Source organism: Oncorhynchus tshawytscha, linkage group LG07 (genome assembly GCF_018296145.1).
Source record: "Oncorhynchus tshawytscha isolate Ot180627B linkage group LG07, Otsh_v2.0, whole genome shotgun sequence".
Taxonomy (NCBI): domain Eukaryota; kingdom Metazoa; phylum Chordata; class Actinopteri; order Salmoniformes; family Salmonidae; genus Oncorhynchus; species Oncorhynchus tshawytscha.
The window spans coordinates 73,865,260-73,880,701 of record NC_056435.1 but is presented as its reverse complement, the minus strand read 5'-3'; the positions used below and the strand labels follow the sequence as shown (position 1 = coordinate 73,880,701).

General features: G+C 47.0%; 1 long non-coding RNA gene across 1 annotated transcript in view; it reads right to left on the bottom strand.

The window, feature by feature from the left end:
- Positions 1–4,130: 4,130 nt before the first annotated feature.
- Positions 4,131–15,442, bottom strand: part of LOC112255094 — a 56,718-nt gene continuing 45,406 nt past the window's right edge. Inside the window, exons 3-4 of the long non-coding RNA XR_002954232.2 lie at positions 7,727–7,850; positions 4,131–5,813 (exon numbers count right to left, since the gene is read on the bottom strand). This is a non-coding gene — a long non-coding RNA (uncharacterized LOC112255094). The remainder of the gene's footprint in view (positions 5,814–7,726; positions 7,851–15,442) is intronic.

Here is a 15,442-nt window from a genome sequence, read left to right as displayed (position 1 = left end):
GTCAATGTGGAGGCTATATACAGGGCGTTCCAGTACAGTGTCAATGTGGAGGCTATATACAGGGGTACCAGTACAGAGTCAATGTGGAGGCTATATACAGGGGATACCAGTACAGAGTCAATGTGGAGGCTATATACAGGGGGTACCGATACAGAGTCAATGTGGAGGCTATATACAGGGGGTACCGGTACAGTGTCAATGTGGAGGCTATATACAGGGGATACCAGTACAGAGTCAATGTGGAGGCTATATACAGGGGGTACCGGTACAGAGTCAATGTGGAGGCTACATACAGGGGGTACCGATACAGAGTCAATGTGGAGACTATATACAGGGGGTACCGGTACAGAGTCAATGTGGAGACTATATACAGGGGGTACCGGTACAGAGTCAATGTGGAGGCTATATACAGGGAGTACCGATACAGAGTCAATGTGGAGACTATATACAGGGGGTTCTGGTACAGAGTCAATGTGGAGGCTATATAGAGTTGGTATCGGTACAGAGTCAATGTGGAGGCTATATACAGGGGGTACCAGTACAGAGTCAATGTGGAGGCTACATACAGTGGGTATAGAGCCAATGTGGAGGCTATATACAGGGGGTTCTGGTACAGAGTCAATGTGGAGGCTATATACAGGGGGTTCTGGTACAGAGTCAATGTGGAGGCTATATAGAGTTGGTACCGGTACAGAGTCAATGTGGAGGCTACATACAGGGGGTACCGGTACAGAGTCAATGTGGAGGCTACATACAGGGGGTACCGGTACAGTCAATGTGGAGGCTATATACAGGGGGTGGTGGTGGTGGCTATATACGTGGTGGTGGTGGTGGTGGTGGCCGTGGTGGTGGTGGTGGTGGTGGCCGTGGTGGTGGTGGTGGCCGTGGTGGTGGTGGTGGTGGCCGTGGTGGTGGTGGTGGTGGCCGTGGTGGTGGTGGTGGTGGTGGTGGCCGTGGTGGTGGTGGTGGTGGCCGTGGTGGTGGTGGTGGTGGCCGTGGTGGTGGTGGTGGCCGTGGTACAGAGTCAATGTGGAGACTATATACAGGGGGGTACCGGTACAGGGTCAATGTGGAGGCTATATACAGGGTGTACCGGTACAGAGGCAATGTGGAGACTATATACAGGGGGTACCTACTACCAATCCTGGCACCTACTACCAATCCTTGTTCAAAGGCACTTAAATCTATTGTCTTGTCCATTCACCTTCTGAATGGCACACGTACACAATCCATGTCTCAATTGTCTCAAGGCTTAACACACAAAACATGTTCCTCTATTCTACATTTGAAATTAATTATAAGACACTCTTATCCATAGTTTGTTCTCCATACTGGTCCACCATTGGAAGTGAACCCGCACGTTGCAAGTACCATGCTCTACCAACTGAGCCACACAGAATTGACAGGAGATCCTGTGGTGGTGGCCATGGTGGTGGCCATGGTGGAGGTGGTGGTGGTGGCCATGGTGGTAGTGGCCGTGGTGGTGGTGGCCGTGGTGGTGGTGGTGGCCGTGGTGGTGGTGGTGGCCGTGGTGGTGGTGGTGGCCGTGGTGGTGGTGGCCGTGGTGGTGGTGGTGGCCGTGGTGGTGGTGGTGGCCGTGGTGGTGGTGGTGGTGGCCGTGGTGGTGGTGGCCGTGGTGGTGGTGGTGTGACAGTGGCCGTGGTGGTGGTGGCCGTGGTGGTGGCCGTGGTGGTGGTGGCCGTGGTGGTGGCCGTGGTGGTGGTGGTGGTCGTGGTGGTGGCTGTGGTGGTGGTGGCTGTGGTGGTCACCGTGGTGGTGGTGGCCGTGGTGGTGGTGGTGGCCGTGGTGGTGGTGGTGGCCGTGGTGGTGGTGGCCGCGGTGGTGGCGGCCGTGGTGGTGGCGGCCGTGGTGGTGGCCGTGGTGGTGGTGGCCGTGGTGGTGGTGGTGGCCGTGGTGGTGGTGGCCGTGGTGGTGGTGGCCGTGGTGGTGGTGGCCGTGGTGGTGGCCGTGGAGGTGGTGGTGGCTGTGGTGGTGGCCGTGGTGGTGGCCGTGGTGGTGGCCGTGGTGGCCGTGGTGGTGTGGTGGCCGTGGTGGTGTGGTGGTCGTGGTGGTGGTGGCCGTGGTGGTGGCCGTGGTGGTGGCCGTGGTGGTGGTGGTGGTGGTGGTGGTCGTGGTGGTGGTGGCCGTGGTGGTGGTGGCCGTGGTGGTCACCGTGGTGGTGGTGGCCGTGGTGGAGGTGGTGGTGGTGGCCGTGGTGGTGGTGGCCGTGGTGGTGGCCGTGGTGGTGGCCGTGGAGGTGGCCGTGGAGGTGGCCGTGGTGGTGGCCGTGGCCGTGGTGGTGGCCGTGGTGGCCGTGGTGGTGTGGTGGCCGTGGTGGTGTGGTGGTGTGGTGGTGGTGGTGGTGGTGGTGGCCGTGGTGGTGGTGGTGGAGGCCGTGGTGGTGGCTGTGGTGGTGGTGTGGTGGTGGCCGTGGTGGTGTGGTGGCCGTGGTGGTGGCCATGGTGGTGTGGTGGCCGTGGTGGTGGCCGTGGTGGTGGTGGCCGTGGTGGTGGCCGTGGTGGAGGTGGTGGTGGCCGTGGTGGTGGTGGTGGTGGTGGTGGCGGCCATGGCTGTGGGCTGACCGACCAGCAGGAGTGGGCCGTAGTGGAAATGGTGAGGGCCAGGAATGACATACAGCTGTCCAAACTAAAGCAGGTCATTGAGGAGAACGATGACAACTTTACCAATGTGGTATCCATCAGCCTAGCAACAATTGCCCGCCTTTTGAAGAGGCAGCAGGTATGTATGAAACACATTTACCTGGTGCCTTTTGAGAGAAACAACAACAGAGACAGATGCTTACGCCCATCCACCATCCCCACCCTAGCAAACTGTAACCTACTTGAAGGTAACAGCGCTCACTGTTGCCCTTGGTCAGTTTCCCTGTCATCTCTCGACGTCCTCAGACATAGATGGACGTCGAATACTGACTTGAATAAAGGGTAACATGGCTGGTTTTCCACCAACGGTGACCCAAGAGAAGTTACACTTCTGACTTGTGTCATGTGTGACTTGGCTGGTCTTTCAGCAGGTGTTTCAGTCTTTCAGCAGGTGTTTCAGTCTTTCAGCAGGTGATTCAGTCTTTCAGCAGGTGTTTCAGTCTTTCAGCAGGTGTTTCAGTCTTTCAGCAGGTGTTTCAGTCTTTCAGCAGGTGATTCAGTCTTTCAGCAAATGTTTCAGTCTTTCAGCAGGTGATTTATTCTTTAGCAGGTGTTTCAGTCTTTCAGCAGGTGATTCAGTCTTTCAGCAGGTGTTTCAGTCTTTCAGCAGGTGTTTCAGTCTTTCAGCAGGTGTTTCAGTCTTTCAGCAGGTGTTTCAGTCTTTCAGCAGGTGTTTCAGTCTTTCAGCAGGTGTTTCAGTCTTTCAGCAGGTGTTTCAGTCTTCAGTCTTTCAGCAGGTGTTTCAGTCTTTCAGCAGGTGTTTCAGTCTTTCAGCAGGTGTTTCAGTCTTTCAGCAGGTGTTTCAGTCTTTCAGCAGGTGTTTCAGTCTTTCAGCAGGTGTTTCAGTCTTTCAGCAGGTGTTTCAGTCTTTCAGCAGGAGATTCAGTCTTTCAGCAGGAGATTCAGTCTTTCAGCAGGTGTTTCAGTCTTTCAGCAGGTGTTTCAGTCTTTCAGCAGGAGATTCAGCTTTCAGGTGTTTCAGTTTTCAGCAGGTGTTTCAGTCTTTCAGCAGGTGTTTCAGCAGGTGTTTCAGTCTTTCAGCAGGAGATTCAGTCTTTCAGCAGGTGTTGTTTTCAGTCTTTCAGCAGGTGTTTCAGTCTTTCAGCAGGTGTTTCAGTCTTTCAGCAAATGTTTCAGTCTTTCAGCAAATGTTTCAGTCTTTCAGCAGGTGATTTATTCATTACCAGGTGTTTCAGTCTTTCAGCAGGAGATTCAGTCTTTCAGCAGGAGATTCAGTCTTTCAGCAGGTGTTTCAGTCTTTCAGCAGGTGTTTCAGTCTTTCAGCAGGTGTTTCAGTCTTTCAGCAGGTGATTCAGTCTTTCAGCAGGTGTTTCAGTCTTTCAGCAGGTGTTTCAGTCTTTCAGCAGGTGTTTCAGTCTTTCAGCAGGTGTTTCAGTCTTTCAGCAGGTGTTTCAGTCTTTCAGCAGGTGTTTCAGTCTTTCAGCAGGTGTTTCAGTCTTTCAGCAGTCTTTCAGCAGGTGTTTCAGTCTTTCAGCAGGTGTTTCAGTCTTTCAGCAGGTGTTTCAGTCTTTCAGCAGGTGTTTCGGTCTTTCAGCAGGTGTTTCGGTCTTTCAGCAGGTGTTTCGGTCTTTCAGCAGGTGTTTCGGTCTTTCAGCAGGTGTCTCAGTAGAAACTGTTACAGTATATCTGAAGTTATCATGGAGATACTGAGTCAGAGGATTCTTATATATTAGAGAAATTATAATCGATCTGATTGTTGTGTTGTGTGTGTGTCCTAGTAGTTAAGAGCATTGGGCCAGTACCTGGAAGGTTGCTGATTCAAATCCCTGAGATGACTAGGTGACACATCTGTATTTTATCATAATTCCTCTTGTAAGTGGATAAGAATGGCTGATAAATTACATGTGTACTGTACATCAGATAATGTGAGGTCGGTCCTCTGCTCAGAGTTGAAGTGGTTTTTAGATGTACTTTATAACCTATTTATAAAACTCACAGGATGTCAACACGCACAAACTGTTCTTAACCCTCACGGTGTTGGGGTTGTGACAAGGGTTAGGTTTAGGGGATTTATGGTATTGCAGCTGATGTGATGGACAAAAGTACAATCCCAGGTTTGAGAGAGAGAGACATTGAGTTTCTGTTGGGCAACAGTTTCAGTTGAGATCAATCATGAGAGAAAACTGTGACTCTGCTTACTCACATATGATGAAGGATCTTCCTTTGAACCATTGTCCTACAGCAGGAAAATAATCCTGCATTAACAGGAAATGTCAATTATTATGTGGATTATAATTAATGGATGTTTTCTGTTGGGGTTGATTAAAAAAAAAGTGTAATTGAAAATCAAGTCTGAAATTTGTGGAAATTCTGAACTTCAAAAACCTTTTTAAACCTCAAATACACTACAAGTTTTACTTTTCCTGCATTGCAGGAAAGTTGACCTGTACCAGGGGGATCAAATGAAGATCCTATATCTGTGTTTGCAGCAACAGGAGGGACACTTCTCTTTTCCTCTCTTCTCCTCCCTCCTTTCCTCTCCTATCTCTCCTCTCTTCTCTTCCCTCCTCTCTCCCCGCCTCCCCACTCTTCCCTCCTATCCTCTCCTCTCAACTGCTCTTCTCTATAGTTTTTCCTATTATAACATTAAATATAGCCCATGTCTGTAGATGTCACATGGGCTGGTGGTATAATAGAATGCTGAATAAGACAGAATGTTATTTTAATTCCCAGTGTTCTAGAATCGGAAGGAGTTCTCTCTGTTCTCTTCTTCCTCGTTTTGGTTGGTTAATTTAAGACTGCCTATTTAGCATATCTCAAGCCACAACTATGACGACCCAACATACTTATGGCTCCTCACTCCACACAAGGTTATTTTGCAATGTGGTATTTTATTAGGATCCCCTTTGGCTGTTGTGAAAGCAGCAGCTACTCATCCTGGGGTCCCCACAAAACATGAACCATGACATAATACAGAACATCAATAGACAAGGACAGAACTACACCAATTTAGGAAACTTGAAAAGGGCAGCTTGAAATGCCTCCAACCGAGTCATCAAATTGGTAGATTTGAAGATTTACTGAAGCAAGCAGTGCTGTGTTGCATGTTACCACCAACAACTGAACTGTATCAACCTGTATGTGACTCTGCAGGAAGCTGTCATCATTCCACATGGGCCATCTTCCTTCCTCCTTGAAAAGTACAGAAACAACGAGTTAGCGTTACTGCGTGTCAACATGGGATACATTTCACTGTTCTCCCCAGACACGCACACACACTTCTCTGATCAGGAATCAGTTTAGTCTGTGTCATAAGGTGGAGATTCTCGACCCATCCCATTCCTAAATGGCAGTCTTTCACCATAAGCTTCCTAACCAGTTAACACTGCAGATCTTTGTAATGTTTAGGTATTGGAACAATCTAATCAATGCATTCGGAAAGATGTTTTTCGTGGTTCGGACTAGGCCCCTTAGTTCCAGTGAAGGGAAATCTTAACACTACAGCATGCAACAATGGCATTGTAGAATATTCTGTGCTTCTGACTTTGTGGCAACAGTTTGGGGAAGGCCCCTTTCCTGTTTCAGCATGACAATGCCCCCATGCACAAAGCGAGGTCCATACAGAAATGGTTTGTCGAGATCGTTGTGGAAGAACTTGACTGGCCTGCACAGATCCCTGACCTCAACTCCATGGAACCCCTTTGGGATGAATTGGAACGCCGACTGTGAGCCAGGCCTAATCGCCCAACATCAGTGCCCGACCTCACTAATGCCCTTGTGGCTGAATGGAAGCAAGTCTAGTGGAAAGCCTTCCCAGAAGAGTGGAGGCTGTTATAGCAGCAAAGCCTGATCACTACAGTAGTCAAGTTCCTCCACACCGATCTACTGTAGTGCTCAGGCTTTACAGAAACACATCAGTGTGTTTGTTTATGTACACCACATGACCAAAAGTATATGGACATCTGCAAGTCGAACATCTCATTCCAAAATCATGGGCATTAATATGGAGATGGTCCCTGCCCCCTTTGCTGCTATAACAGCCTGATCTTAGGCTCTGAGCACTGAAATCCATTTCATGAAGCTCACGTAGAACAGTTATTGTGCTGACATTTCTTCCAGAGGCAGATGTCTTTGTGACCACATATGTACTTTATTTAATGAATTCCTTATTTGTTTTTTTTAAGAGTTAAAAACATGGTCAAATAAATAGATAATCCACAGTTTGCAAGCATTTATCTTTCTTATCAAATCTTCAGAGGCATTTTACTGAAATGAAACTGATCCCTCAGCATTTAATTGTTACTTTCTGAGTTTCTGTTGAACGTGGTGAACCACACCCCATCCAAGGTGACATGTTATATTTTCCGATCATTTGCTAAAATCAAAATGCTGAGTAAAGCAGAAGAAAAGAAACACAGTTTCAAAATGACACGTGGAATTAAGAACCACACATTTTATACAAAATTGGCAGATTTCATTCATGTTTCTTCCTTTGGTTAAAATACATTGTGACTAGAGTAGAATGTCCAGGTCAAGTTTCAATTCAGCCACCGAGTTCATTGTGTTTCTGTATCAGTGGTTGGGAGCCAAATTATTTCCCAATCGTTTCGTTTTGAACAAAACTATTATTTTTTTTCATTCCATTCCACTGTTCCGACCAGAAAAATAAAGTTCTGTACCGGTTCGAACCAAACAAAAGTTACAGTTTATATCATTCCTTTCTGTTCCTTTTTAAAACCTCTGAAATGGTCTTTTTTTAAACTTTTTTTTTTTTTTTTTTACATTTAGCTCGACATTAAATCCACTTGTCAGGGTGGATATGTGAGTGTAGAATGCAAGCATCTAGCAACCCAAAGGTTGTGAGTTCAATTCTCATCACGAACTATTCTAGTTAATTAGTAACTTTACATCTACTTAGCATGTTAGCTAACCATTCCCATAACCCTTTAACCTAACTGCTAACCTTAACCAAATCTGTCGTTCTGCCCCTGAACAGGCAGTTAACCTACTGTTCCCCGGTAGGACGTCATTGTAAATAAGAATTTGTTCTTAACTGACTTGCCTAGTTAAATAAAGGTACCAACAAAAAAAGGAGATTTACTTACGGAATACCTGAGACCAGGTTGGGCGTGAGATGCGATGTACATTTTGCTGGTGGGGAGAGAGGAGGGGGAGGCTTGGCTTGAAGTGCTGGGCCTCTTGTTGTGACATGCATTATTTGAATTATACCTACGGAGGAGAGGCTTCTATCAAGGAACTTTTGAATGTCTTTGAACTTCGGAGAGGTGGCTTCACATTAGAGCAGCTGGTTAGCTAGCGAACAAGCTTATGATTGCAGAGCAGCACCAGAATAAAACATTTAAAACATCTTACCTTTTTGTAGTTAATACATTCAATGTGAAACATGATAACTATAGTATCCTTAACTAGCGTTGAAAAAGTGAATCCATTCTTCTGTAATTAAAATCTCTCTCCCTAATTTCTGAATCATGCTTTTAATGTCAGTAGGCTACTAGACTATGCTAAGATTAGTACGGGTTTTTGCATAGGAGCTTTGTTGCGTTGTTTGTGGGACATGCACCTGCATTCCCCCTGCAGGAAGTACAAACTATTTCCCATCTCGGACCTATAAACTATTTCCCATCCAGGACCTATAAACTATTTCCCATCCAGGACCTATAAACTATTTCCCATCTCGAACCTATAAACTATTTCCCATCCAGGACCTATAAACTATTTCCCATCCAGGACCTATAAACTATTTCACATCTCGGACCTATAAACTATTTCCCATCCAGGACCTATAAACGATTTCCCATCCGTACCTGTGCATGAACAATATGTTTAAGCAACAATAATAATATACTGTATGTCCATGCTCTTGACCTATGCAAATCTACATCCACTGTAGAGGCCAATAATGGACTTGACAAGACAGAATTAGCACTGCCATCTGCTGGTCATGTGGTGGTACTGTCCTTCACTCGGTAGAACGTCATTTCAGCTGCTACCACAAGAGACGGAAGAGGAGGCGAGACATCCCACACTCCTTTTTCCTGGTTCAGTCAAATTAACAATACTCCACCCATGTTTCCCTAGCTGGTCCCATAATAGTCCAAATTGACATTTGTGGTGCATTTATAATAACCATTTTGCCTCAGCTGGCAACCTTTTTGAAAAAAATAGTTTCTGAAAATTACAGCAAAGAACGAATCATTCATAGATTTTTCAGATACACGGCCTTTATCTTCATTTCAACAATGTTATATCTATGATGTACTAAGTACCTTGCTAAAAAAAAATTTTTTTAAATTTAAAAAAATCCATAGAGGTTGATTATCTTGATCCCTTCTTACTGCAGCTCTCTGCCCCACTTATTGCAGAATCATTGATTATATATGTTTTACTTGTAAATTGTTTCTGGTGTTATCCCTAAGATCTAGAAAGTGGCACATGTCCTCCCCTACAAAAGGGAGGAGATCCTTCGGACTTAGATAACTACCATCCAATTTCCAAGTCATCTTGCCTTTCCCAAGTTTCAGAATCTCTGGCCACCTGTCAGCTAAGAACTTTGTAAACTTCTCATTCTATTCTAAATGTGTACCAGTCTGGTTTAAGACCAGGACATAGTACAGTTTCAGCCAGTCTGGTTTAAGACCAGGACATAGTACAGGTTCAGCCAGTCTGGTTTAAGACCAGGACATAGTACAGGTTCAGCCAGTCTGGTTTAAGACCAGGACATTGTACAGTTTCAGCCAGTCTGGTTTAAGACCAGGACATAGTACAGTTTCAGCCAGTCTGGGTTTAAGACCAGGACATAGTACAGTTTCAGCCAGTCTGGTTTAAGACCAGGACATAGTACAGTTTCAGCCAGTCTGGTTTAAGACCAGGACATAGTACAGTTTCAGCCAGTCTGGGTTTAAGACCAGGACATAGTACAGTTTCAGCCAGTCTGGTTTAAGACCAGGACATAGTACAGTTTCAGCCAGTCTGGTTTAAAACCAGGACATAGTACAGTTTCAGCCAGTCTGGTTTAAGACCAGGATATAGTACAGTTTCAGCCAGTCTGGTTTAAGACCAGGATATAGTACAGTTTCAGCCAGTCTGGTTTAAGACCAGGACATAGTACAGTTTCAGCCAGTCTGGTTTAAGACCAGGACATAGTACAGTTTCAGCCAGTCTGGTTTAAGACCAGGACATAGTACAGTTTCAGCCAGTCTGGTTTAAGACCAGGACATAGTACAGTTTCAGCCAGTCTGGGTTTAAGACCAGGATATAGTACAGTTTCAGCCAGTCTGGGTTTAAGACCAGGATATAGTACAGTTTCAGCCAGTCTGGTTTAAGACCAGGATATAGTACAGTTTCAGCCAGTCTGGGTTTAAGACCAGGAGATGACTCTATTAACCAGAATGGTGACTCTATTAACCAGAATGCAGCAGCCAGGTGACTCTATTTACCAGAATGCAGCAGCCAGGTGACTCTATTAACCAGAATGCAGCAGCCAGGTGACTCTATTTACCAGAATGCAGCAGCCAGGTGACTCTATTAACCAGAATGCAGCAGCCAGGTGACTCTATTAACCAGAATGCAGCAGCCAGGTGACTCTATTAACCAGAATGCAGCAGCCAGGTGACTCTATTTACCAGAATGCAGCAGCCAGGTGACTCTATTAACCAGAATGCAGCAGCCAGGTGACTCTATTAACCAGAATGCAGCAGCCAGGTGACTCTATTAACCAGAATGCAGCAGCCAGGTGACTCTATTAACCAGAATGCAGCAGCCAGGTGACTCTATTAACCAGAATGCAGCAGCCAGGTGACTCTATTAACCAGAATGCAGCAGCCAGGTGACTCTATTAACCAGAATGCAGCAGCCAGGTGACTCTATTAACCAGAATGCAGCAGCCAGGTGACTCTATTAACCAGAATGCAGCAGCCAGGTGACTCTATTAACCAGAATGCAGCAGCCAGGTGACTCTATTAACCAGAATGCAGCAGCCAGGTGACTCTATTTACCAGAATGCAGCAGCCAGGTGACTCTATTAACCAGAATGGTGACTCTATTAACCAGAATGCAGCAGCCAGGTGACTCTATTAACCAGAATGCAGCAGCCAGGTGACTCTATTTACCAGAATGCAGCAGCCAGGTGACTCTATTAACCAGAATGCAGCAGCCAGGTGACTCTATTAACCAGAATGCAGCAGCCAGGTGACTCTATTAACCAGAATGCAGCAGCCAGGTGACTCTATTAACCAGAATGCAGCAGCCAGGTGACTCTATTAACCAGAATGCAGCAGCCAGGTGACTCTATTAACCAGAATGCAGCAGCCAGGTGACTCTATTAACCAGAATGCAGCAGCCAGGTGACTCTATTAACCAGAATGCAGCAGCCAGGTGACTCTATTAACCAGAATGCAGCAGCCAGGTGACTCTATTAACCAGAATGCAGCAGCCAGGTGACTCTATTAACCAGAATGCAGCAGCCAGGTGACTCTATTAACCAGAATGCAGCAGCCAGGTGACTCTATTAACCAGAATGCAGCAGCCAGGTGACTCTATTAACCAGAATGCAGCAGCCAGGTGACTCTATTAACCAGAATGCAGCAGCCAGGTGACTCTATTAACCAGAATGCAGCAGCCAGGTGACTCTATTAACCAGAATGCAGCAGCCAGGTGACTCTATTAACCAGAATGCAGCAGCCAGGTGACTCTTAACCAGAATGGTGACTCTATTAACCAGAATGCAGCAGCCAGGTGACTCTATTAACCAGAATGCAGCAGCCAGGTGACTCTATTAACCAGAATGACAGCAGCCAGGTGACTCTATTAACCAGAATGCAGCAGCCAGGTGACTCTATTAACCAGAATGCAGCAGCCAATGACAGAATGCAGCCAGGTGACTCTATTTACCAGAATGCAGCAGCCAGGTGACTCTATTAACCAGAATGCAGCAGCCAGGTGACTCTATTAACCAGAATGACTCTATTAACCAGAATGCAGCAGCCAGGTGACTCTATTAACCAGAATGCAGCAGCCAGGTGACTCTATTAACCAGAATGCAGCAGCCAGGTGACTCTATTAACCAGAATGCAGCAGCCAGGTGACTCTATTAACCAGAATGCAGCAGCCAGGTGACTCTATTAACCAGAATGCAGCAGCCAGGTGACTCTATTAACCAGAATGCAGCAGCCAGGTGACTCTATTAACCAGAATGCAGCAGCCAGGTGACTCTATTAACCAGAATGCAGCAGCCAGGTGACTCTATTAACCAGAATGCAGCAGCCAGGTGACTCTATTAACCAGAATGCAGCAGCCAGGTGACTCTATTAACCAGAATGCAGCAGCCAGGTGACTCTATTAACCAGAATGCAGCAGCCAGGTGACTCTATTAACCAGAATGCAGCAGCCAGGTGACTCTATTAACCAGAATGCAGCAGCCAGGTGACTCTATTAACCAGAATGCAGCAGCCAGGTGACTCTATTAACCAGAATGCAGCAGCCAGGTGACTCTATTAACCAGAATGCAGCAGCCAGGTGACTCTATTTACCAGAATGCAGCAGCCAGGTGACTCTATTAACCAGAATGCAGCAGCCAGGTGACTCTATTAACCAGAATGCAGCAGCCAGGTGACTCTATTAACCAGAATGCAGCAGCCAGGTGACTCTATTAACCAGAATGCAGCAGCCAGGTGACTCTATTAACCAGAATGCAGCAGCCAGGTGACTCTATTAACCAGAATGCAGCAGCCAGGTGACTCTATTAACCAGAATGCAGCAGCCAGGTGACTCTATTAACCAGAATGCAGCAGCCAGGTGACTCTATTAACCAGAATGCAGCAGCCAGGTGACTCTATTAACCAGAATGCAGCAGCCAGGTGACTCTATTAACCAGAATGCAGCAGCCAGGTGACTCTATTAACCAGAATGCAGCAGCCAGGTGACTCTATTAACCAGAATGCAGCAGCCAGGTGACTCTATTAACCAGAATGCAGCAGCCAGGTGACTCTATTAACCAGAATGCAGCAGCCAGGTGACTCTATTAACCAGAATGCAGCAGCCAGGTGACTGCAGAATGCAGCAGCCAGGTGACTCTATTAACCAGAATGCAGCAGCCAGGTGACTCTATTAACCAGAATGCAGCAGCCAGGTGACTCTATTAACCAGAATGCAGCAGCCAGGTGACTCTATTAACCAGAATGCAGCAGCCAGGTGACTCTATTAACCAGAATGGTGACTCTATTAACCAGAATGCAGCAGCCAGGTGACTCTATTAACCAGAATGCAGCAGCCAGGTGACTCTATTAACCAGAATGCAGCAGCCAGGTGACTCTATTAACCAGAATGCAGCAGCCAGGTGACTCTATTAACCAGAATGCAGCAGCCAGGTGACTCTATTAACCAGAATGCAGCAGCCAGGTGACTCTATTAACCAGAATGCAGCAGCCAGGTGACTCTATTAACCAGAATGCAGCAGCCAGGTGACTCTATTAATTAACCAGAATGCAGCAGCCAGGTGACTCTATTAACCAGAATGGTGACCAGGTGACTTATTAACCAGAATGCAGCAGCCAGGTGACTCTATTAACCAGAATGCAGCAGCCAGGTGACTCTATTAACCAGAATGCAGCAGCCAGGTGACTCTATTAACCAGAATGCAGCAGCCAGGTGACTCTATTAACCAGAATGCAGCAGCCAGGTGACTCTATTTAACCAGAATGCAGCAGCCAGGTGACTCTATTAACCAGAATGCAGCAGCCAGGTGACTCTATTAACCAGAATGCAGCAGCCAGGTGACTCTATTAACCAGAATGCAGCAGCCAGGTGACTCTATTAACCAGAATGCAGCAGCCAGGTGACTCTATTAACCAGAATGCAGCAGCCAGGTGACTCTATTAACCAGAATGCAGCAGCCAGGTGACTCTATTAACCAGAATGCAGCAGCCAGGTGACTCTATTAACCAGAATGCAGCAGCCAGGTGACTCTATTAACCAGAATGCAGCAGCCAGGTGACTCTATTAACCAGAATGCAGCAGCCAGGTGACTCTATTAACCAGAATGCAGCAGCCAGGTGACTCTATTAACCAGAATGCAGCAGCCAGGTGACTCTATTAACCAGAATGCAGCAGCCAGGTGACTCTATTAACCAGAATGCAGCAGCCAGGTGACTCTATTAACCAGAATGCAGCAGCCAGGTGACTCTATTAACCAGAATGCAGCAGCCAGGTGACTCTATTAACCAGAATGCATTAACCAGAATGCAGCAGCCAGGTGACTCTATTAACCAGAATGCAGCAGCCAGGTGACTCTATTAACCAGAATGCAGCAGCCAGGTGACTCTATTAACCAGAATGCAGCAGCCAGGTGACTCTATTAACCAGAATGCAGCAGCCAGGTGACTCTATTAACCAGAATGCAGCAGCCAGGTGACTCTATTTACCAGAATGCAGCAGCCAGGTGACTCTATTAACCAGAATGCAGCAGCCAGGTGACTCTATTAACCAGAATGCAGAATGCAGCAGCCAGGTGACTCTATTAACCAGAATGCAGCAGCCAGGTGACTCTATTAACCAGAATGCAGCAGCCAGGTGACTCTATTAACCAGAATGCAGCAGCCAGGTGACTCTATTAACCAGAATGCAGCAGCCAGGTGACTCTATTAACCAGAATGCAGCAGCCAGGTGACTCTATTTACCAGAATGCAGCAGCCAGGTGACTCTATTAACCAGAATGCAGCAGCAGCCAGGTGACTCTATTAACCAGAATGCAGCAGCCAGGTGACTCTATTAACCAGAATGCAGCAGCCAGGTGACTCTATTAACCAGAATGCAGCAGCCAGGTGACTCTATTAACCAGAATGCAGCAGCCAGGTGACTCTATTAACCAGAATGCAGCAGCCAGGTGACTCTATTAACCAGAATGCAGCAGCCAGGTGACTCTATTAACCAGAATGCAGCAGCCAGGTGACTCTATTAACCAGAATGCAGCAGCCAGGTGACTCTATTAACCAGAATGCAGCAGCCAGGTGACTCTATTAACCAGAATGCAGCAGCCAGGTGACTCTATTAACCAGAATGCAGCAGCCAGGTGACTCTATTAACCAGAATGCAGCAGCCAGGTGACTCTATTAACCAGAATGCAGCAGCCAGGTGACTCTATTAACCAGAATGCAGCAGCCAGGTGACTCTATTAACCAGAATGCAGCAGCCAGGTGACTCTATTAACCAGAATGCAGCAGCCAGGTGACTCTATTAACCAGAATGCAGCAGCCAGGTGACTCTATTTACCAGAATGCAGCAGCCAGGTGACTCTATTAACCAGAATGCAGCAGCCAGGTGACTCTATTAACCAGAATGGTGACTCTATTAACCAGAATGCAGCAGCCAGGTGACTCTATTAACCAGAATGCAGCAGCCAGGTGACTCTATTAACCAGAATGCAGCAGCCAGGTGACTCTATTAACCAGAATGCAGCAGCCAGGTGACTCTATTAACCAGAATGCAGCAGCCAGGTGACTCTATTAACCAGAATGCAGCAGCCAGGTGACTCTATTAACCAGAATGCAGCAGCCAGGTGACTCTATTTACCAGAATGCAGCAGCCAGGTGACTCTATTAACCAGAATGCAGCAGCCAGGTGACTCTATTAACCAGAATGCAGCAGCCAGGTGACTCTATTAACCAGAATGCAGCAGCCAGGTGACTCTATTAACCAGAATGGTGACTCTATTAACCAGAATGCAGCAGCCAGGTGACTCTATTAACCAGAATGCAGCAGCCAGGTGACTCTATTTACCAGAATGCAGCAGCCAGGTGACTCTATTT